At 37.8% G+C, this 22,355-nt stretch overlaps 1 long non-coding RNA gene across 1 annotated transcript; it reads right to left on the bottom strand.

The window, feature by feature from the left end:
• Positions 1 to 206: 206 nt before the first annotated feature.
• Positions 207 to 21,442, bottom strand: LOC141372744 (uncharacterized). The gene is made up of 4 exons (XR_012378147.1): positions 21,289 to 21,442; positions 21,074 to 21,198; positions 19,014 to 19,109; positions 207 to 1,490 (listed from the first exon to the last, which is right to left on the bottom strand). It is a non-coding gene; the product is annotated as an uncharacterized lncRNA (long non-coding RNA).
• Between the last annotated feature and the right edge of the window lie 913 nt (positions 21,443 to 22,355).

Raw genomic sequence — 22,355 nt, 5'->3', positions numbered from 1 at the left:
GAGACAAAGATTCATGGATGCTGGGAGAAGACACAATACTCCCAATTCAGAGATAAAGGACTTTATTTCTCATAACAGTACCAGTAGTCAGAGTATATGAATTTTGGCATACATTACATGAATCCCAATTCTTCCAGGGAGACATGAAGAGAGCAAGATGACCACTGCAAACAGTGGGTTTCAAGAGAGGACTCCTAAGCTTAAGGAACTTGAATCTTCTATAATGGGAAGTAAGCATGTCTGCCCCTTGTTTATGTAGGAATCCTTGTCTCATTATGTTGAGCAGCAAGCAAGCCTACTCTTTGCTTCAGAGTGAAACACTACGCCTTCCAAGTCTGATCATTATGCAAACATCTTTGAAAACAAAGTCCAGAACAAAAGCAGTTAGTACTTCACTCATGAGACATGCAGATATACAAGAGATACACTGAAAACTGTTCCCTAACAATAACAGTAATGTGAAATTATCACTAAATATAATTCATAATTTTAATAAAAATTGTCAGACTCATTTAGGGAATTAAGAATATCTTTCCTAATAAACAAATACTTCCCATGTAAGTTTCATGCTGTTATCTATGCAATTAAGATGAATGAATGTCTCTTTAATATATTTTATTGAAGTTCAAATACTTGTTTATATTCCCCAAATTAGCTAGTAACATTATGGTTCTGTGTTCTGAGAAACAGTGCTAAAATGTTTGTCGAACAAGAAAGGATAGAAACAAATCATAGGGGACTGCCTGTGAGCTGGACAGTGTCAAGAAAACCTGACGAGTTCCTGCTTGATGTATTTTGGTGACATCGAAAGAAGGAGGCAGTTACTGATACTCAGAGGGCCTTAAATCCTCATCTGAAATAGATTAATACATGTTTACCATGTAATAGCATGCTTTAGATAAGAGAGCTAACCAGTATTGTATTTGGTAACATCTGCTTTTATTTAATTGTAGTAGTGACTTAATAGGGTCCATATGGAGTGAGGAGAGTTGTTTTGCAAAATTACATATTGAAACCCTGTTTTGGAGGGATGGAACAGTACTTTTCCCTTCAAAGGTGGCACTTTACAGTAATTTACTTCTTGCTAGCTAAAAACTACCATTTTTTACACAATTTGGATCGTAAATTCTGATTTAAGGTAGTGATTTCATTAACAACACATTTTGTGAATTTGTAATTATTTTTACAATTGTGCTCAGCATATAAGCATATAATCAAGCAAATATTTTTTAAATATAATGAAAAGGAATAATGATGTCTTGATAACAAAGCTCACAATGTAGTTACATTTATTAAACACAAAAAGATTTGAGATATTTTAAATTATGATTTGAGATTTTTAAAGCTATGTTCAGAGTAAGAAAAATACAATAGATGGAAATAGTCATACTCTTCAGGGGTGATTTTCATTTAAGTCATCTATCAACAGAGATGAAGTATTCAAATTTTGTTTCACTTCTGTCTTCTCCAACTTGAAGAACTATTTCAATCTAGAAGAAGTGAGAGAGAGAGGAAATCCATGATGTTTGAACAATTAACAAAAAGTAATCTTTTTACATAGGCTCATGTGTTCTACATCCTCAAATCTTTGGGTCTATAGTTTCCAAATGTAACAAATAAATGATTCAATGGAAAAAGTAATGAAGTAAGAGTTAAGAGAGCAGCTGGTCTAACCTTGAACAATTTCACTTGAATTATCTGCAATTAATTTGGGGGGCTATAAAATGAGGTGATTAGAAATACACTTGTCTTCTTAAGCCTTCGTTTGGATTAAGAAATGTGTAGGCAAATTAGATTGATGAATACGTCTACCTTCTTACTAACCAATTGTGCTTCCTGTCTATAAAGAATATTGAAATTATTAGGAAATACGATAATAATGAGTCCAGATTCATGACATTGACCAAAGACATTACCCAAGACATCTTTTTTTTTTTTTTAAGATTTTATTTATTTATTTGTCAGAAAGAGAGAGAGAGCACAAGCAGGGGGAGCAGCAGGTGGAGGGAGAAGCAGGCTCCCCACTGACCAAGGAGCCCGATGTGGGACTTGATCCCAGGACTCCAGGATCATGACCTGAGCTGAAGGCAGACACTTAACCGACTGAGCCACCCACGCATCCCTACCCATGACATCTTATTCATCACCCAAGACACCTTAGCATTTTGACTGGAGAATCACTGGAAAAGAGCACCCTACCTTCTAAGGTGAGTCCTCCTGAGACATGGGCCACATGACATGGTGACAACCAGGGGTCCAACTGACCAACTGAATCTCACAAGTTCCAGTGTAAGGAAAGGGGAAACTGACATTAATTGACAATTTTTAGTTTTTACCAGGGTCATATACTAATACAAATTCCCTATGAACTAGCTTATTTTGGTCCAATTCAGCAGAGATCTTAACATATAACAGCAAGTAAATGGAGGAGCCAGGTGTCTTCCCCATTTACCTGACATCAAACATTGTTTTCTATGCATTAAGTCACACTACTACTAAATAAACAATTAAATGAAATAACATTGCTCTTCTGGATGTCTCTTATCTCTTTGAATAGGTTTCACAGCTAGCTCCTTGAGGATAAAGATCAAGGCTTATTCATTATGGTACTTAGAGCCTAGCACAAAATCTGTACACACTAAGTGCTTATTAAATAACTCTTGCATGGAACTAAGACCATATCAAAAATTTATGGAATGTAAGAGTATTTTTCTCTTCAGTGTAAAAGATTTGTATTTAGATGAACATTTGCACCTCTCACTAGTTTTCTACTTGATATATAAATCCAGAATGTTGAGATGTTTCGATGTGTAATAAGTATGGGAAAATGGCTTGAGAAAATAGAAAAACTAGATGAATTCCTGAGTACCAGCATAAATATTTTCATGGATTATTTAGGAATTAATAGCTTAAGTTATTCTCATTTGCCTGTTCAATTAAAAATAAAAGTGACTCAGGGTGCCTAGCTGGCTCAGTCGGTAGAGCATGCAACTCTTGATCTTAGGGTTGTGAGTCTGAGCCCCACATTGGGTGCAGAGATTACTTAAAAAAATAAAAATATTTTTTTAAAAGTATAAAAAATTAAAAATATAAAAATAAGTCTATTATCAATACATGCTATATTAAAAGCATTAAAAAAGAGAAAAGGTATCATAATGGTATAGATGAAAGACTTGAAAACTTGAAAAAAATCAAGGAAAATGGAATGGAAAGCAACAAATGGTTTACTAAAGAAAAATTATTATATATGAAAGATAAAGGAGATCCATAATGCACATATTTCTGAATAGGGAATAAAACAAATGAAACAAAAATACTCAATGATATGGCAGAAGGAAATTTGCTGAAATAATGATACCTCTGAATTTTACCAGATTAAGCAGGTGCAACACATTCTGGAGAAATTGACCAAAAAAAAAAAAAAGTGAACAGGCTTCCAAAATAAAATTACAGATTTTTGAGGTATGATAGATATATAAAGAACTATACATATTTAATGTGTACAATTTGATGAATTTGGACATATGGAAACACCTCTGATACCCATGATCACTATCAAGGTAACGGACATATCTAATTTAATCTCCCAGACTTTTCCTTGTATCTTTTTGCACACAACTCACTTGTAAGTATTTTCACATAAATCATTCTTGTCTTTTCCATTAGAATGAGATTATGATAAGGATATTCTCTAATCTTTTCACTAGTTGTATTCTAAAACACAGTTAAGTTGGGGTTGCTCTCCATGAATTCATTACCATGCAAGTCACAAACCTCTACTGCATTTTGTTTTAACTCATCTCTACCATATTGAATCTGCCTCCTGATAAAATAAATCTATTGGTTGGAATACTAATTTTGCTACATGAAATAAATATGGGCTTTTAGTTGGAAAACATGGAGTTGAAGCATGACTACCCCTCTACTTGCTATGTGATTTTAGGCAAATTACATATCTTCTCTCATACCATTAAAAGCTGTAGATCTGTGGCAAGCAAGATTTGTGTTCTTGGTGATCAGCTGAACTGGTTTGCCATCACCTTCTTAATTTCTGCTCTTAGAATTCTATAGAGTTAGCCAATTAATCATATGACTCTAATGTGGCACACTATATGCATGCTCATGGTAGTTCCTGAGAATGAAAGACACACCCCATTATATCTTCACAGGAACTGCAGCTGATTTAAGTCACTGGATCTCCATTTCTGTCAAGACTTCCACTCCTATTGCCATTACCTAGGCTCCTGGCAACTCCTTTGATCTTTTCTCCATCATTTCTCTTTTGTTCTTTTTGCTTTCTTTTTGTCTCTCACATAATTCTCGGTTTTTGTACAATTGCTTGTTTTTATGAGTATTGCTTTACACCTGGTATGAGGTACACCAATTTCTTTTTTACTTATTTTTTAAATTTTATTTTATTATGTTATGTTAGTCACCATATAATACATCATTAGTTTTTGATGTAGTGATCCATGCTTCATTGTTTTCGTATAACACCCAGTGCTCCATGCTGTACCTGCCCTCCTTAATACCCATCACCAGGCTAACCCATCCCGCCAACCTCCTCCCCTCTAACACCCTCAGTTTGTTTCCCAAAGTCCATAGTCCCTCATGGTTCATCTCTTCCTCCGATTTCCCCCCTTCATTTTTCTCTTCCTTCTCCTAATGTCCTCCATGCTATTCCGTAGGTTCCACAAATAAGTGAAACCATATGATAATTGACTTTCTCTGCTTGACTTATTTCACTTAGCATCATTTCCTCTGGTCCCATCCATGTTGATGGAAAAGTTGGGTATTCATCTTTTCTGATGACTGAGTATTATTCCATTGTATATATGGACCACATCTTCTTTATCCATTCATCTGTTGAAGGGCATCTCGGCTCTTTCCACAGTTTGGCTATTGCGGACATTGCTGCTATGGACATTGGGGTGCATATGGCCCTTCTTTTCACTACATCTGTGTCGTTGGGGTAAATACCCAGTAGTGCATTGCTGGGTCATAGGGTGGCTCTATTTTTAATTTTTTGAGGCACCTCCACACTGTTTTCCAAAGTGGCTGTACCAACGTGCATTCCCAACAACAGTGTAAGAGGGTTCCCCTTTCTCCACAACCTCTCCAACATTTGTTGTTTCTTGCCTTGTCAATTTTTGTCATTCTAACTGGTGTAAGGTGGTATCTCAGTGTGGTTTTGATTTGAATTTCCCCAGTGGCTAATGATGATGAACATTTTTCATGTGTCTGTTAGCCATTTGTATGTCTTCTTTGGAGAAGTGTCTGTTCATGTATTCTGCCCATTTTTTGACTTGATTATTTGTTTTTTGGGTGTTGAGTTTGAGAAACTCTTTATAGATCTTGGAAATCAGTGCTTTTTCTGTAGTGTCATTTGCAAATATCTTCTCCCATTCTATGGGTTGCCTCTTTGTTTTGTTGATTGTTTCCTTTACTGTGCAGAAGTTTTTTATCTTGATGAAGTCCCAGAAGTTCATTTTTGCTTTTGTTTCACTATCCTTTGGAGATGTATCTTGAAAGAAGTTGCCATGGCCGATGTCAAAGAGGTTACTGCCTATGTTCTCCTCTAGAATTTTGATGGATTCCTGTCTCACATTGAGGTCTTTCATCCATTTTGAGTTTATCTTTGTGTATGGTGTTAGAGAATAGTCAAGTTTCATTCTTCTGCATGTGGCTGTCCAATTTTCCCAGCACCATTTATTGAAGAGACTGTCTTTTTTCCATTGCATATTTTTTCCTGCTTTGTCGAAGATTATTTGACCATAGAGGTGAGGGTCCATATCTGGGCTCTCTATTCTGTTCCATTGGTCTATATGTCTGTTTTTGCACCAATACCATGCTTGGCACACTTGGTCTTGGTAATCACTGCTTTGTAATATAGCTTGAAATTGGGCAATGTGATGCCCCCAGCTTTGTTTTTCTTTTTCAACATTTCCTTGGCAATTCAGGATCTTTTCTGATTCCATACAAATTTTAGGATTGTTTGTTCCAGCACTTTGAAAAATGTCATTGAAATTTTGATCGGGATTGCATTGAAGGTATAGATTGCTCTGGGTAGCACAGACATTTTAACAATGTTTATTCTTCCAATCCATGAGCATGGAATGTTTTTCCATCTTTTTGTGTCTTCTTCAATTTCTTTCATGAGTGTTCTGTATTTCCTAGAGTATAGATCCTTTACCTCTTTGGTTAGGTTTATTCCACAGTATCTTATGGTTTTTGGTGCTATTGTAAATTGAATCGTTTCTCTAATTTCTCTTTCTACAGTTGCATTGTTAGTGTATAAGAAAGCAACTGATTTCTGTGCATTGATTTTGTATCCTGCCACATTACTGAATTGCTGAATGAGTTCTAGTAATTTGGGGGTGGAGTCTTTTGCATTTTCCACATAAAGTATCATGTCATCTGTGAAGAGAGGGAGTTTGACTTCTTTGCCAATTTGAATACATTTTATTTCTTTTTGTTGCCTGATTGCTGTTGCTAGGACTTCTAGTACTATGTGAACAATAGTGGCGAGAGTGGGCATCCTTGTCATGTTCCTGATCTTAAGGGAAAGGCTCTCAGCTTTTCCCCATTGAGGATGATATTCGCTGTGTGTTTTTCGTAGATGGATTTTACAAACTTGAGGAATGTTCCCTCTATCCCTATACTCTGAAGAGTTTTAATCAGGAAAGAATGCTGTATTTTGTCAAATGCTTTTTCTGCATCAATTGAGAGGACCATATGGTTCTTCTCTCTCCTCTTATTAATGTGTTCTATCACATTGATTGATTTTTGAATGTAGATCCACCCTTGCATCCCAGGGATAAATTCTACTTGGTCATAGTGGATGATCCTTTTAATGTATTGTGGATCCTATTAGCTAGGATTTTGTTGAGGATTTTGGAATCCATATTCATCAGGGATATCAGTCTGAAATTCTCCTTTTTGATGGGGTCTTTGCCTGGTTTGGGGATTAAGGTCATGCTGGCCTCATGGAATGAGTCTGTAAGCTTTCCTTCTGTTTCTATTTTTTGAAACAGCTTCAGGAGAATAGGTATTATTTCTTCTTTGAACGTTTGGTAGAATTCCCCAGGAAATCCATCAGGCCCTGGACTCTTATTTTTTGGGAGGTTTTTGATCACTGCTTCAATGTTGTTACTGGTTATGTCAATAACCATATATTATGTTACAACTATTCAGGTTGTCAATTTCTTCCTCTTTCAGTCTTGGGAGTTTATAGGTTTCCAGGAAGGCATCCATTTCATCCAGGTTGCTCAGCTTATTGGCATATAGTTGTTGAAAATAATTTCTAATAATTGTTCTATTTCCTTGGTGCTAGTCATGATCTCTCCCCTTTCATTAATAATTTTATTAATTTGGGTCCTTTCTCTTTTCTTTTGAATAAGTCTGGCCAGTGGTTTATCAATCTTTTAATTCTTTCAAAGAACAAGCTTCTAGTTGTGTTCATTGGATCTACTGTGTTTCTGGTTTCTAATTCATTGATCTCTGCTCTAATCCTAATTATTTTTCTTCTAATGTGTGGCTTAGGCATCATTTGTTGCTTTTTCTCTAGTTCTTTAAGGTGTAGAGTTAGTTGGTGAATTTGGGATTTTTCTATTTTTTTGAGTGAGGCTTGGATGGCTATGTATTTTCCCCTTAGGACTGCTTTTGCAGGTTTTGGACTGATGTGTTTTCATTCTCATTGGTTTCCATGAACTGTTTAAGCTCTTCTTTTTCTTTAGTTTCTTTTCTTTCTTTCTTTCTTTTTTTTTTTGATTTCCTGGTTGACCCAAACATTCTTGAGCAGAGTGGTCTTTAGCTTCCAAGTGTTTGAATTTCTTCCAAATTTTTTCTTGTGATTGAGTTCCAGTTTTAGAGCATTATGGTCTGAGAATATGCAGGGAATAATCTCAGTCTTTTGGTATTGGTCGAGACCTGTTTGTGACTCAGTATGTGGTCTATTCTGGAGAAAGTCCCATACGCACTCGAGAAGAATGCGTATTCTGTTGTTTTAGGGTGGAATGTTCTGTATATATCTACGAGGTCCATCTGGTCCAGTGCGTCATTCAAAGCTCTTGTTTCTTTGTTGATTTTCTGCTTAGATGATGTGTCTATTGCTGAGAGTGGAGTATTGAGGTCTCCTACAATTAATGTATTTTTATCAATATGACTCTTAATTTTGGTTAATAGTTGGCTTATGTAGATGGCTGCTCCCCTGTTGGGGCATAGATATTTACAATTGTTAGACCTTCTTGTTGGATAGACCGCTTAAGAATGAAATAGTGTCCTTTTGTGTCTCTAACTACAGTCTTTAGTTTAAAATCTAATTTGTCTGATATAAGAATTGCTACCCCAGCTTTCTTTTGAAGTCTGTTGGCATGGAAGATGGATCTCCATCCCTTCACTTTCAGTCGGGATGTATCTTTAGGTTCAAAATGAGTCTCTTGTTGACAGCATATGGGTGTGTCCTGTCTTTTTATCCAATCTGCAACCCTGTGCCATTTTATGGGAGCATTTAGGTCATTCATGTTGAGAGTGATTATTGAAAGATATGAATTAATTATCATGTTGCCTGTGAAGACATTGTTTTTATAGATTGTCCCTGTAAATTTCTTTTCTATATAACTCTTGGGGTCTTTCTCCTTTTATAGAACCCCCCTTAATATTTCTTGTAGGGCCGGCTTAGTGGTCACATATTCTTTCAGTTTCTGCTGGTTTTGGAAGCTCTGCTTCTCTCCATCCATTCTAAATGACAGCCTTGCCAGATAAAGTATTCTTGGATGCATGTTCTTCTTATTTAGTACCCTGAATATGTCTTGCCAGGCCTTTCTGGCTTGCCAGGTCTCTGTGGATAGGTCTGACATTATTCTGATGTTCCTCCCTCTGTACGTAAGGAATCTCTTTCCCCTAACTGCCCTTAAGATGGTTTCCTTGGTTCTAAGATTTGCCAGTTTTACGCCGGGGCATTGGCCTGTTTTCCTTGATCTTGGGAGGGGTCCTCTCTGCCTCAAGGACATGAGTGTTTGTTTCATTCCCCAGATTAGGGAAGTTCTCAGCTATGATTTGCTCAAATATATCTTCTAGTCCTCTCTCTCTCTCCACCCACTCAGGGATCTCAATAATTCTGACATTAGAATGTTTCATGGTGTCACTTATTTCTCTGATTCTATTTTCATGGATTCTGAGTTGTTTTTCCTGGCCTCCTCTTTTCCCTTCTTGTCTATTAATTGGTTTTCTAAAACACTAATTTGTTCTTCTGCCTTGCTTACCCTAGCTGTTATATTATCTAGATTAGATTGGATCTCATTGATAGCATTTTTAAGTTCTGCCAATTCAACTTTCATTTCTGCCCTTAGAGACTCTATGTTGCCATTAATCGATTTCTCCATTCTAGCTATCATCTTCACAATTGCTACCCTGAATTCCAACTCCAACATCTTGGTTTTATCTGAATCCATTTGTAAATCTGTGGCATAAGTCATAGTCTGAGTCTTTTCTATTTTGGGGGCTCCTCCTCCTAGTTATTCTGTTGAGGGGTGGTTAAGGGAATGTATAGAGTTCAAATTATTGAGCATAACCCAAGCAAGATGCACCTGTTTTCTAGGGACCTTAGGGTTGCTGGCCTCTTGTCTCCCAGCCTGTCTTCTGGGGAAGGGGCCTGCCACACTGGTACTCAAGCAACCCTGTTTGGGCAGAGTTGCCCTGCTCCCTGTGGTGGGGGATAGGCTCAGTGGAAACCGTTTTTTGGGGGCTTTTGTTCCTTGGTGGCTTTCCCTGGTGGCTTTCCGTTTCTCTTCCGAGAGTCAGAGCACAAGAGACCATTTCCAACCCTTAGAGCAGAGAGACTGCAGTCTGTTCTTCTGTGAGCTCTCCAGGCCACACCATCTCTGGTTCTGTCTGTGCTGCTATAAACTGCAGCATCCTGGGTTGTGTGTCCCTCAGCAGCACTCCCAGTCCTCACCTCCAGGTTAGGGCACATCTCTGCCCTTTGTGCTTCTAAAACCACTGGCCGTCCCCAGTTTGCATGCGCGACCCCGCTGCTCTGGGTTTCCATCCCAGGGGTTGCCCTAAAGTCCTTTTCCCACTGCTACCAGTCTCTGAGTCTGTGCCCGTCCCCAGCGCAGGAGGCTATCGCTCACCAGCTGTGTAGGATCCCCATGGCCAGGCTCCCTCCTGCTGCCGTTTATCCTCCGATACCTGCCAGCGGAATCACAGCTCCCTGTTTGTACCTCAAAATGAACCGCCTGAGATATTCTGTTTGTAGAGATCCAGACCTATCTTACATCTCAGGCTGATTCTGTGGGTGTTCAGAGTGGTCTGGTAGATATCCAGCTCAATTCCAGGGACTGGTTGTAATAGGGTCCCCTACTCCTCTGCCATCTTTTCCCTCCGAGGTATACCAATTTCTAAGCATGAAGCATAATTCTTTTTCTTACATTTTACTTGGCTACTTTCAGTTGCTAGATGTTCACAGGTCACTTTTACAGAACCAGGAACATTTGTTAGTTTCTTCTTCCTTCCCTTTTACTTTCTCTCTCTTCCTTTAGCACTTCCTCCTTCCCTTCAAATCCTTCCCTTTTACTTTCTCTCTCTTCCTTTAGCACCTCCTCCTTCCCTTCCAATCTTCCTTCCTCCCATGCCTGTTCTCCTGTAATTTTGATTGTATTTCTTTCTTTAGCTTTAAGGAAGTCTAACATTTGACTTCCAGATAAGTGAAGTGAACTTCTCTCATATATGTCACATATATACACATTATATATAATGTATATATATATAATTCAAGAATAGCTTTACATTATTGTACCTCTTTATACCCAAAGAAGACTTGCCATATAAAATATAAGATACCCAGTCAAATCTGATTTTCAGATAAGCAACAGTTAATTCTTTAGTGTATATCCCAATAATTGCATGGGAAATAATTATACTAAAAATAATTCACTTATCTGAAATTCAAATTTAACCATGAGTCTTGTATTTTTATACGTTGAATATGGCAATCTTAACTAAAGTATTTTTATAGGTCCAACAGGCATGCTTTTTTAATCAAGCAGTGTTGAAAATCATTTTATAATTTTTTGAATGATTTCTTTATTTATTTTAGAGAGAGAGAGAGAGAGAGAGCATGCACAAGCAGGGGGAGGGGCAGAGGGAGAGAGAGAGAAGGAAAGCAGATCCCTGCTGAGTGAAGAGCCCAACAATGAAGCAGGGCTCCTTCTGACAATCCTGAGATCATGCTGAGATCATGACCTGAGCTGAAATCAAGATTTACAGTCTTAACTGAGCCACCCAGGCACCCCAAAAATCATTTTATAATTTTTAACATTAGCACAACTCCACCAAGGAGATGTGGACAACATTCACATCAAGAAGATTAGAAATTACCAAATTAAATTGATAAAATTTTTATTGATGTATATTATACTTGTCATCATAAAACTACCTATTTTCACTTTTATGATAATTTAGTATTATATTTTATTTATTATAACTTACTTTTAATTTATTTTTTTGGAATTAAAATCACAAATATTTGTTTAAAATAGGTAGTCTCTTTATACTAAATCAATAACCTACTTATTCTAAACCACTCGGAAATTTTATTAATTTCCTTGAGCAACTGATTGTACAGAAGAAAAATTAAATACAAGAAGTTTGCAATTCAGCAGATGCTGAATCTTAAGTGATTGAATGGGGATAGGTATAAAACATGATTTTTTTTCTTCTTCCATCAAAGTAGTAGTCCTTAGGGTAGAACAATTTCACATATGTGTCAACATGAAAAGCTATTTTTACATAGAAGTTTTCTTTTTAAGTTATATAATTCATGAAGCAAAGTGATTATCATGTGTTGCTGTACCTACTCAAAAAAAAAAAAAAAGCATTAACAGGCTTAAAAGCTTTCCTCCCCTTACACATACACACTATGATGACCCCTAGTGGTGAAGTCATGTAAATGTGCCTGTACACAGCCAGATACACATGCATAGAATAGCTTTTAATCAAGAAGATTCATGTGGGTATAAAAACACCTTACTATTATATCAGTCCATGTGTTCCTTTGAATTTAATTCAGAGTAAGCTAGAAAATATTTTCATTTACTTAGTACAATCAGAGTATGAAACTTAACGAACATAATGGAAAAAAATTTCAGGTTAAATTGTGTTTATACCTAGTCCATTATTTTAAATTCTGACTTACTGCAATACAGGTACTGATTGTGGATTTTGAGTTAACACTGATTTATATGTTCACAGTGTTTGAGAAATTTAGGATACTTCAGAAATCCTCTGATTTCAAATTCTTCATTTCTCAAAAAGAGTATATAGAGCAAAGAATGGCTGGGAAGCTTAAATTCAGTCAGCTATTTACTGACAGAGCTAGAACTAAGAAGTAGTCTCCAGACTACTAGCTCAGTGCAATTCTCATACCCAGCAGTGCCTTCTTTTGAAAAGGTCACAATATTTACTATAACAGGAAAAAAAATAGCAGAAATGTGTGGTTCTGTATAGGGACCTAATATTCATTAAAGTAAGCCTATGATATCTTTCCTGAAGGAAGGTATTAATCTTATTCTTTACACAAAATATTCATACCCCAAGAGGCAAGAAATAAAGTCCTGCTTTCTGATTAATGTTAAGGTACAGCTAAGTACATATATCAGTGACAAATAAAACTTGGAAAATTTTAAAAATTGAATTTAATAATCTTAAGCCATTATGTTATAATAACAAAGGATCAAAAATATAACCATATAAAACTGAAAATATAGATTTCATTTGCATAGAGAACATTTTACATTCAATTTTAGTATGGAATTTTAGTAAGAGCTCATAAATATTTAAATAATTATGATATAATAAAGGTGTTTTTTAAATTTAAAATCTTGGGGACATTGTAGAGAGGATTCAAATCCCAGATAGGAAAATGAACTAGCTAATCTTTACAGAGTCCCCAGAAACCTTGAGCTTAACATTTTATGGTAACTGTATGTATGTATTGTTTTGTTTAAAACAATTGTAGGCTCATGAGGAGATTTCAGATATATTTTTCTGCTCCTGGTCAGAATCCCAAATCAAGAGTTTTCATGTTTTAATGTTCATTTTTATTTTTATTTATTTTTTTTAAGATTTATTTATTTATTGTAGAGAGAGAGTGTGTACCTGCATGCCTGCAAGTGGGTGAGGGGAGGAACAGAAAGAGAGGGAGAGAAGCAGACTCCCCACTGAGCTGGAGCCCAATGTGGGATTCCATCTCATGACCCTGAGATCATGACCTGAGCTGAAACCAAGAGTCCATGGCTTAACAAACTGAGCCACCCAGGTTCCCCTAATTTCATTTTTTTTCCAGATTTTATTTATTTATTTGTCAGAGAGAGAGAGAGAGAGAGAGCTCACAAGCAGGGGGAGGGGCAGGCAGAGGGAGAAGCAGGCTCCCTGCTGAGCAAAGAGCCTGATGTGAGTGTTGATCCCATGGCCCTGAGATCATGACCTGAGCTGAAGACAGGCACTTAACCAACTGAGCTACCCAGGCATCCCTCCCCTAATTTCATTTTAAATGAAGGTATTTGAATGGCTCTGCTGATAGGATATTATATATATATTTTAAAATTCAAAAATTATTTTAGCTATGAAAAGCTATATAATTTTGATATGGACAAATTATGGACAAGTTGATCAAGATCCTAAAGGCCATATGCACTTGGAAGCTCCACTGAATATTTTGCTTTGGAAAGTAGTCAAACTCCCATCTTTGGATGTCTTTAAGAAGTAGCTGAATGACTACTTATTAGGAATAGTCAGAATAAATGTTTTCATTCGGTGAGAGCATGAAATGAGGCATCTACTCCTTTCCATTCAATGAAGTGTTTCTATAATTTTTAGATTAACAATTGAGTCCTCACAGTCCTATGAGGTTTGGTCTTAATCCAACTTACATGAAAGCTTAAAATTAAGCAAAATCTCATGTAAATTATATCCAGCTAACTTCATTACCTTATTTTCCAAGGTAAAACAAACATCTGAGTAAGATTCTTTAAAGGTAGAAAATAAAAGTTATCTTAAGAATGACTACACTAAGAATTTTTAAAAAGTAAAATTAAAAATGGGTAAATGCAGATGTACCTTTGATAAGGATAAATTAAAATTCCAAAAGAGTTATTATGTTCCAGAATTATTTTGTAGTAACTCTTTTTTAAAGATTTTATTTATTTATTTATTTAACAGAGAGAGAGAGACAGAGACAGAGACAGAGACAGAGACAGAGCATGTGCATGCATAGAAGTAGGGGGAGAGGCAGAGGAAGAAGCAGGGTCCCCTTTGAGCAGGGGAGCCTGATGAGGGACTCCATCCCAGGGTCCTGGGATCATGACCTGAGCTGAAAGCAGACATTTAACCGACTGAGCCACCCAGGTATCCCTTTTATAGTAACTCTTAAATTGCATCTCTGAGTAGTATATTTGGTTGTCCTATGGAAACTATGAGAGTCTAAGCCAAGGCATAAAATATTTTCATGACTCCTTGGGTTAATATGATGATAATTTTACTTAGAAATATATGATGACAGGGGCACCTGGGTGGCTCAGTTGGTTAAGCGACTGCCTTCGGCTTAGGTCATGATCCCGGAGTCCCGGGATCGAGTCCCACATCGGGCTCCCGGCTCAGCGGGGAGCCTGCTTCTCCCTCTGACCTTCTCCCCTCTCATACTGTTTCTCTCTCTCTCTCTCTCTCTCTCTCAAATAAATAAATAAAATCTTTAAAAAAAAAAGAAATATATGATGACAATTGATATAGAAGAAAAAATTTTTTCTCTTCCATTTTTAAGACTTTTATTTGGGTAAGTTTTAATCTTATAGAGAATAGTCACATATTTCACCAAAAAGCTAAGTAATTACTAACTGTAGTATCAAATTATGATTTGACATTGACTTATGCTCTTATATTAAAATCACACTACTTACATTTTGATTATATACTCACAAATTCTATAAGTCTTAGCTCATTTGAAATGATTGTAGCTAATTTTTTCAAAGAAGAAATAAATTCTTGTAAGTCTCCAGATTTCCAGATATTGATTACTTTATAATTTGCAATGAATGAGTCACTTATTTTTGGCCTTGCCTAGAAACACTATTCCAACAAAAATGGAACCAGATATCTTAATGATATTAATAAAACAATGACAACATCTAACATGTATGATAGATTAAATGAATCTCTTGGGGGCAAAGATTTTATAAATGTGTATGAAACAGTAATTCCCTATTAGACTACCAGACCATTAGAATGCTCTCCTCTTCAACGAAGAGGGTAAGAGTGTAGTAAAAGTTGTAGTACACAACCAAGTTCATTATCATATTAAGTTTGTTGATAATAAGCAACATGTGAATGATTCTGCCTATTCTAGAATTAAGGGAGTCAGATTAAATCATTTCAAAATCATGAAACATACAATGGAAGCACTAGATACACTAGAACTAAGATTATTCAACATCTTTTCTCACCTTTCTGTTACTGTCTTTCCTCTAATTATAACTATAGTGATATGGGTTAATTCACTTTTATTTTTGTTCTTATATGTAGAAAAGGACATTTCAACTTAGATGTTTAGTTTCTCATTACCGTGGGAAATTAGCTCATAAAAGATTTTCTGAACTCCTTAAGTTTAAATTCCAATTCAATGCCTCTAATTTAATATAAAATATTAGCTTCTATATCGTACATTTTTATTGTTATCTTATGGCTTTTATGGATGCCAATCTAATTTCCATTCTGTTTTCCATTTTCTTTTCTGTGCCCATGAACTAATGAAAAGTACATTTAATATAGTATGTAATAGTTCAAAGGGGCTAATTATATTTTGATAACAATATTAAGGACTGCCATTCTATAGCTCCTTTTCTTTTGCTACGAAATGAAAACCTTTATCATTTCTATTAATACCAATGAAACACACAGCACTTGTTACTCTCTAATATAACCTATTAGGGATATTCTCATAGTGTCTTCACTCGGAACATTTCTAACTTGTTTTAACTTCCTTTGTTAACTACAGTCCCAGTGAATCTTTGCTGCCTGCTTTCTGTGTGTATAGCATGACACAGCCACATGCTGTAATAATTCCTTATGTTTTTTAGCATTTCAAAATTTATAGAAAGCTTCCACACATAATATCTCATTTAATCTTCACAACTGCCCAGAGAGTATGACATCCCATTTTATAAATGAAGAAAATGAAATTTAGAAATATAATCTTCCTAAAGCTATGCAGTGTCTAAAGGTATCCTCAATTCCTTTTCTCCATTTTTTAAAAAGATTTATTTATTTATTAGAGAGAGAGAGAGAGAGAGAGAGTGCAAGCATGGGGTGGGAGAAGGGACAGAGAGAGAGAAAAATCTCAAGCAGACTCTGTGCTGAGTGAGGAGCTCAACATGGGGCTTGATCCCAGGGCCCTGAGATCACGACCTGAGCCAGAACCAAGAGTTGGGTGCTTACCTGACTGAGCCACTCAGGCACCCCTCCTCTTCTCCAGCGACCTACAGAATAATATGTCCTTTCTCATCAGATCTGTCACCCCATTCTAAATCATGACAAGTCTGATAATCCATTGAGGATTATAAAATTTTAGTCTATGGCAATTATTTATATGGTCTGGGTGAAACAGCAATGAAACTATGTCTCAACCTGGCGTGTTTGTTCATGGTGTTTTCCTGCATGCCTAACGTAGTTTACAATGAATCTTTTTCTTTTAGAGAAGCAATTCAGCTGTAAGTCAGAATATATGTGTCATTACCCTTGCCAACTAGTCACAGGACTTATTTAACTTCAATCTCTTTATTGAGCCTCAATCTCCTCTTCTGAATGATGAGGAATTTAAAGGAGAGAACTTTAAAGATTTCTTTCCAACTTATACATTCTATGTCTATGCTGAACATGATATATAAGAATAGTAGAAGAGGAATGCTTCAATGACTGGCATGAAGAATAACTGGAGACAAAAAAAGGAACAAATGTATGCACAACATACTGGAGGCTACTGCAGTGGTTAGTAATGAGACGACAGAGTATGAATTTATAAGGGACAGTGATAAACTACAAGTGCAGGTGAAGGAATGAATCAAAGTGGTATTGGACAGAAAGACATGACAGCTACCAGTGACTGATTCAACATAGAGCATAAATTAGTATTGGTCAGAGGTGTTCAAGGTTTAGTGAGAACATGGGTACAGATGAACAAGTGGGTCCAGATTGAAATGTGGGAACTAAGGGATACCCCATCTAAGGAAAAGGTGATAAAGTGGGTTGGGGACATACTGAGTTTTAGGTGAAAGTGATAATATGAATTCTAGACCATAGGATTGGGCTTAAGGCTAGAAATGTAGGCAAATCACTAGGGCAGAAATAACAGATAAAACTTAGTATCGAAGAGTCTCTCTGAGGAAGATGGTAGAGCGAAAGAAGAACAAAGTTAGACTCTGGTGTTACAGCATACCAAGGTCACTGGGAAGAACATAGTAGTTGTAGTGCTGGAGGAATGGCCTTACAGGGTGATGGACACAACTATGGCCACAGACAAGACTCCCCCACCACCCTAGCCTAATGGTATGAAAGGCTCTATACCCGGTTTTCTTTTTCCTTCTCTCATCTGGTGAGTTCCTCATACTTCCCAGCCATACTGGACCTCCAAACTTCAGGTACTGCCTGATGAAGAAATGGGGAAACAGTGGAGGCCATTCCCACTCACTCACCTATACCTAAATCTTATCTCTAAGTTTTGCACTGCTAGCTATTTATTTATGTTGATAGTAAATTCAAGTGAAAACAACCATAAAATCCAAACTTCATTCTTACCTGTCTTAGAAGCTACCCAAACTGAGGTGGCCTTTTTTAACTCTTCACATTTATCTTTTTTTACATTCTCAATCACTTGGTATTTTATGGTGGCTAACGAATGGTCAGTGGGGGAAAGAATGAACAAATAAATGAGCAGAAAACCAAATATTTGAGATACTCATAGTTAAAGGAGAGCATAAGTCAATGAAGGAAACGGGGAAAAAAATCATACTATCTTCAGGGGCAGTGATAATAGCTAGCAACTTTTCAACTCTACCCTGTGTATGAATCACAGGGGGATCTTGGTGCAGCAGAGAATCAGCCTTTCCAACAAGCTCTAAGACCCCGAGATTCCACCAGGGACACACCTTAAATTATAAGGCTGTAGCTGGCTGTTCTACATATGCATGTCCCTGCTAATAACAGATGCATGAGAGAATGCCTATAGCTCAGCACTAATTCAATATTCTCTGAATTAAAACAAAACAAAGCGCTGCAGGTTTAATGGATGCAAATAGAGAAGAAAGCACATAAATTGAAATGATAGAGGAATGAACAAGTTTATTTAACTTTCCAAGCTGTAGAACTCATTTCTAAGGCTTTAGTTCATTAAGAAACTGGGTTCCATGATTATATTATTCACCTCTAATGTTATTTTGGGTAGTTGTAATCATTCACACATTTCAGCATGCCACTCAACTGCTCACTTATAAGTATCTATCATTTGCCTCTTGGGATTCATATATATCATTTACTTCTTCAGACACTTTCTCTCCTAAGTAATTTTTATTGAGTTGCTATTAACCTTTGCCGGGGGCAATTGTTATTTTCCTTTGGCTTTCTTATTCATTTTCTTTAATCTTTTTTGGATTCTCTGTTCTCCATTCGCTTGTAATTCTAAGATTATTCATTAGTTTTGTGGAATTGTGAGAAGAAAGGAAGTATGTGACAGAAAGCACACACAGCAAGGGCCAAGAGTTGTGAGGACGGATTTAATTAACACTCTAAATGGACGAATGATATTCTATATTTTAACTTACTGAGGATAAAAAAACAAGTCCTTCTCTAAGAAGACCGCCAACTAAGAAGCTAACACTACTAAGACATGAGAGTAGGAACTTCTTCATAATTCCGACTCTTAAAAGATAAGGCTACATTACAGATGAGAGATGGAATAAGAAACTTACCTGACAAGGGAAGTGATTACATTTCCACAGGTACCCAGATGAGTCCATATGGGGAACTGTTTCATCAGTCTTATTAGACTAGCACAGATAGAAGTTCTACAAAGATAGTAGATATTAAATGCTTAATAGAACATTTGAAGTAAAAAATATAAGAACTTCTAAAAGGTGACTGTTTCCACAGAGTTGGCAAACATGCAACAAATGTAGTGAAAATTCACTTATCTCCTACTAAGAATTCTTTTAGGGTAAAAAGTCTAAAGCCTGAAATGGCACACAGGACTTTCCCTGATAAGATCTCTGCAACCTTGGACCTTAACCTTACTTTACACACATGTTGGTCTGCAGCCCTGACAAACCATTTGTAGTTCTTCAGATTCATCTTGTAATGCTTACTCCTCCATTGCACACAGGTCTGAAATATCCTTTTCTTACCTGACCAATAAATTTCTACTCTTTCTTCAAGATACCCTTTGAAAACCAGTACTTTTGTGATGCTTTCTCCAAGGACCTCAAGGAAAATCACTACCTTCTTCCACCCTGTTCTGTAGCATCTCACATATGTAATTACCTGAGTCCTTAAAACATTGCCATAATTATTACACGTTGGTCTCAGTATTTTATTTATTTTATTTCTGTTAGTATTTCTAGAACCTTGAACACACATTAATTCATTCATTGCTCATTGAATGCCCACCAAAGAATTTAATAAATGTTTGTAAAAATTTATCATTATTACAAATCATTAATTTGAGATTATCTTTTGAATTTATGATTCCCTACTCTTATTTCCTTGTTTCTTGGCTCCTCAAAAGCATAAGTCTCCAAGAATACCTCACTCATATAGGCCCTTACAGTTTCACAGCTGGACTACAACCTTTTTAAACCATTACGTCTTTGCACCCAGTTTCTCCCTATCGCCAATCCTATGCATAATTCTGAAGATAATCTTTCTTAGTACCTATTCCTATCTAAAATGGTTTAGCAATCCTTGTTTGACTATTTGATGAAACGTTAACTCATTATTTCATTGCAAGCTCCTCCCCGTATCTTATCCTCCACATCTCTTTATTTTGAGCTCAGGTATTTTCTTCAACAAACAGGTTGCTTGCAGTGAGAAACCCCTTTTCGCTGATAGCAGCGCTCAACTTGCATTCCACTTCCTTGACAAAGTCTGCTAATATTCTGGCTCATTTAGCAAGGACTTCACCATTTAGAACTGTTTTCTCATGTACAACTTGCATAAATTTTTTAATTCTCCCTCCTTTCAATAGTATCTCAAGGATTAGGAAAAGGGTAAAGTTTTTTTTTGTTTCTCTCCCCTATTTTTGCACTTTGCTAAAAATAATGTATATATTAAAATGATTGTTGATTTATTGACAAATACTCTCCACCACATTTTGTTACTTCATTTTGGCACACATCACTGTATAACTTCTATATAATGGTCTTGCTTTCATGTTGCCTTCTAATCATTGTTTTTTTTTTTAATGTATGTCATCTCAATCCATGGGTTATAAAACTGTTAAGAGGAGAAATGGATTTCTATATGGAAAGTCACTGTCATGTAGCAGGAACTGCCCTGAACTGGGAGTCAGAAAACTCAGGTCTGAAATCTGCCACTTGAATGGTTTGTTGGAAATATCTTTTATAACCATCATCTCTACATCTGTGAAACAAAAACAAAATCCTCAAAAATGTTGTGAGAATTAAATGAGATACTATGTGTGAAAACATTCTGCACATTTTAATATGCTATACAATATAAGGTATTTCTTTTTATTATGTCTTCAACATTATTTTGTGGATAGGACATGTTGTGCATGGAGCAGACCGTCAGAAAAGGCTCCCTGAGAGTCTTGGGTCAAAGTAGGTGGGTCATATTTCCTTCAGTTTTTTTAAAGCATTAGCTGCAAAATCCTATTCCTTAGCTTTCTTGTGTTTCTCTTTAGTATACAAATTATTACAGTTCAGTGCAATTTTGGCAAAGCGTTTTTCAACGTTTTTCGTTTGCTTACCAAATATGACCTCTTGCAGGTTTATTTATTGCTCTACCAACTCACCCATGAAATTTGCCTTGTCAATTCCATCTTCCCACCTCGCCGAGGTAGCTGTCACACCTGGAGCAGCCTTTATTCTCAACCTCTCCTGCATTTCTTTCCCGCGGGCTCCTCTTCCCCTCTGCTGGCTGCCAAGGAGAAGCACATTTATTGGCATGGCCCGCAAACAGAGGCCTGCCTGCTTCCCTTCCCCCTTTCTCTCTCAGCCAAAGCATCACCTGCCAAGGGCTGGCGGTTGCTGCCCCCGCTGTCCACTGCCTCACACTGCTGCGGCTCGAGTCCTTTTTGGCAGCCTCTTCTGAAGTTCCCCTGCCCGCGGCTCTCCTGTGCCGCCGGCCAGCCGCCTCCACCTCCTCCTCCGGCCTGCGGCTCTCCTCGATCCCGCCAGCCTCTCCCCCCGCTCGGTCTGCGCGCAGCCCCTTCCTCCCGCCCTTGCCGGCCGCTTTACTCGCCTTCCCTCAGGCTGCTCCCCCTCTTTTCCTCCTCAGCCCTTCCCCTCGCTCTAGCAGCGGGGTTTCTTTCCAGCGTCCCCACCCTCCCTGGCCCGGGGCTTTGTTAACGCCCGGGACCACCTCTCTTGGGTCCCAATGTGTACGTACGTCCACCGGATAGAACATTTTTGGAAAGTGAGCATTTTCTTCCCGCTTCTGTATTAGACTAGACACCAACCCCCAAATCCTGTGCCTACTCCCTTAGCCCGAAAAGGCGGGCTGTAGCGATGGTAGAAGAAATTCAGGGAAACAACGGGCCACAGGCTCGGTCAGTGGACCCCAACAAAGTTTTGGACGCTCGGGACTTGCCATCTCAGGCTTCCCAAACTTGACCAGCCTGGCAACCGACGCGAGCGTCCGAACAGCGCGCAGTGACTCCGGTGCTCCCGGATTCCCAGCGCTCCCCCGACCTTCCAGGGACGCTTGATTGAGGACGCCAGCCACTCTCCGGGACCAGGCCTGGGCCGCTCCCCAGCCCCAGCCAGGGTCCGCTGCCTGAGCCCCACCCAGTCCCCGGCAGGGGAGGGGCGCACTTGTTTCTAGATGCTCGGGAGAGGGTGGGCGAGATGAAAGAATGGAGCCGCCCAGGTTGCTGGGTTCCAGTCTCGGGGAAGAGGGGGTGGGCAGTGTGTCAAGGACCTCGTCCCAATGCAGGGCCCCTCTGGAGGTCTGGCTACTTCCAGTGCGCGGTACAGTAGCGTCTCCCCTTCACAAGCCGTCTCCTTTAAGAAGAGCGCGCGCGTCTGTGTGTGGAGTTGTGTGTGTGCTCATGTGCAGATATGTGTGTGTGTGTG

This window comes from Callorhinus ursinus, unplaced genomic scaffold (assembly GCF_003265705.2).
Source record: "Callorhinus ursinus isolate GAN/ISIS: 27379988/994484 unplaced genomic scaffold, GSC_fseal_2.0 scaffold5, whole genome shotgun sequence".
Taxonomy (NCBI): domain Eukaryota; kingdom Metazoa; phylum Chordata; class Mammalia; order Carnivora; family Otariidae; genus Callorhinus; species Callorhinus ursinus.
Note: the sequence above shows the minus strand (reverse complement) of the source record. Positions and strands in the feature narration are given on the sequence as shown.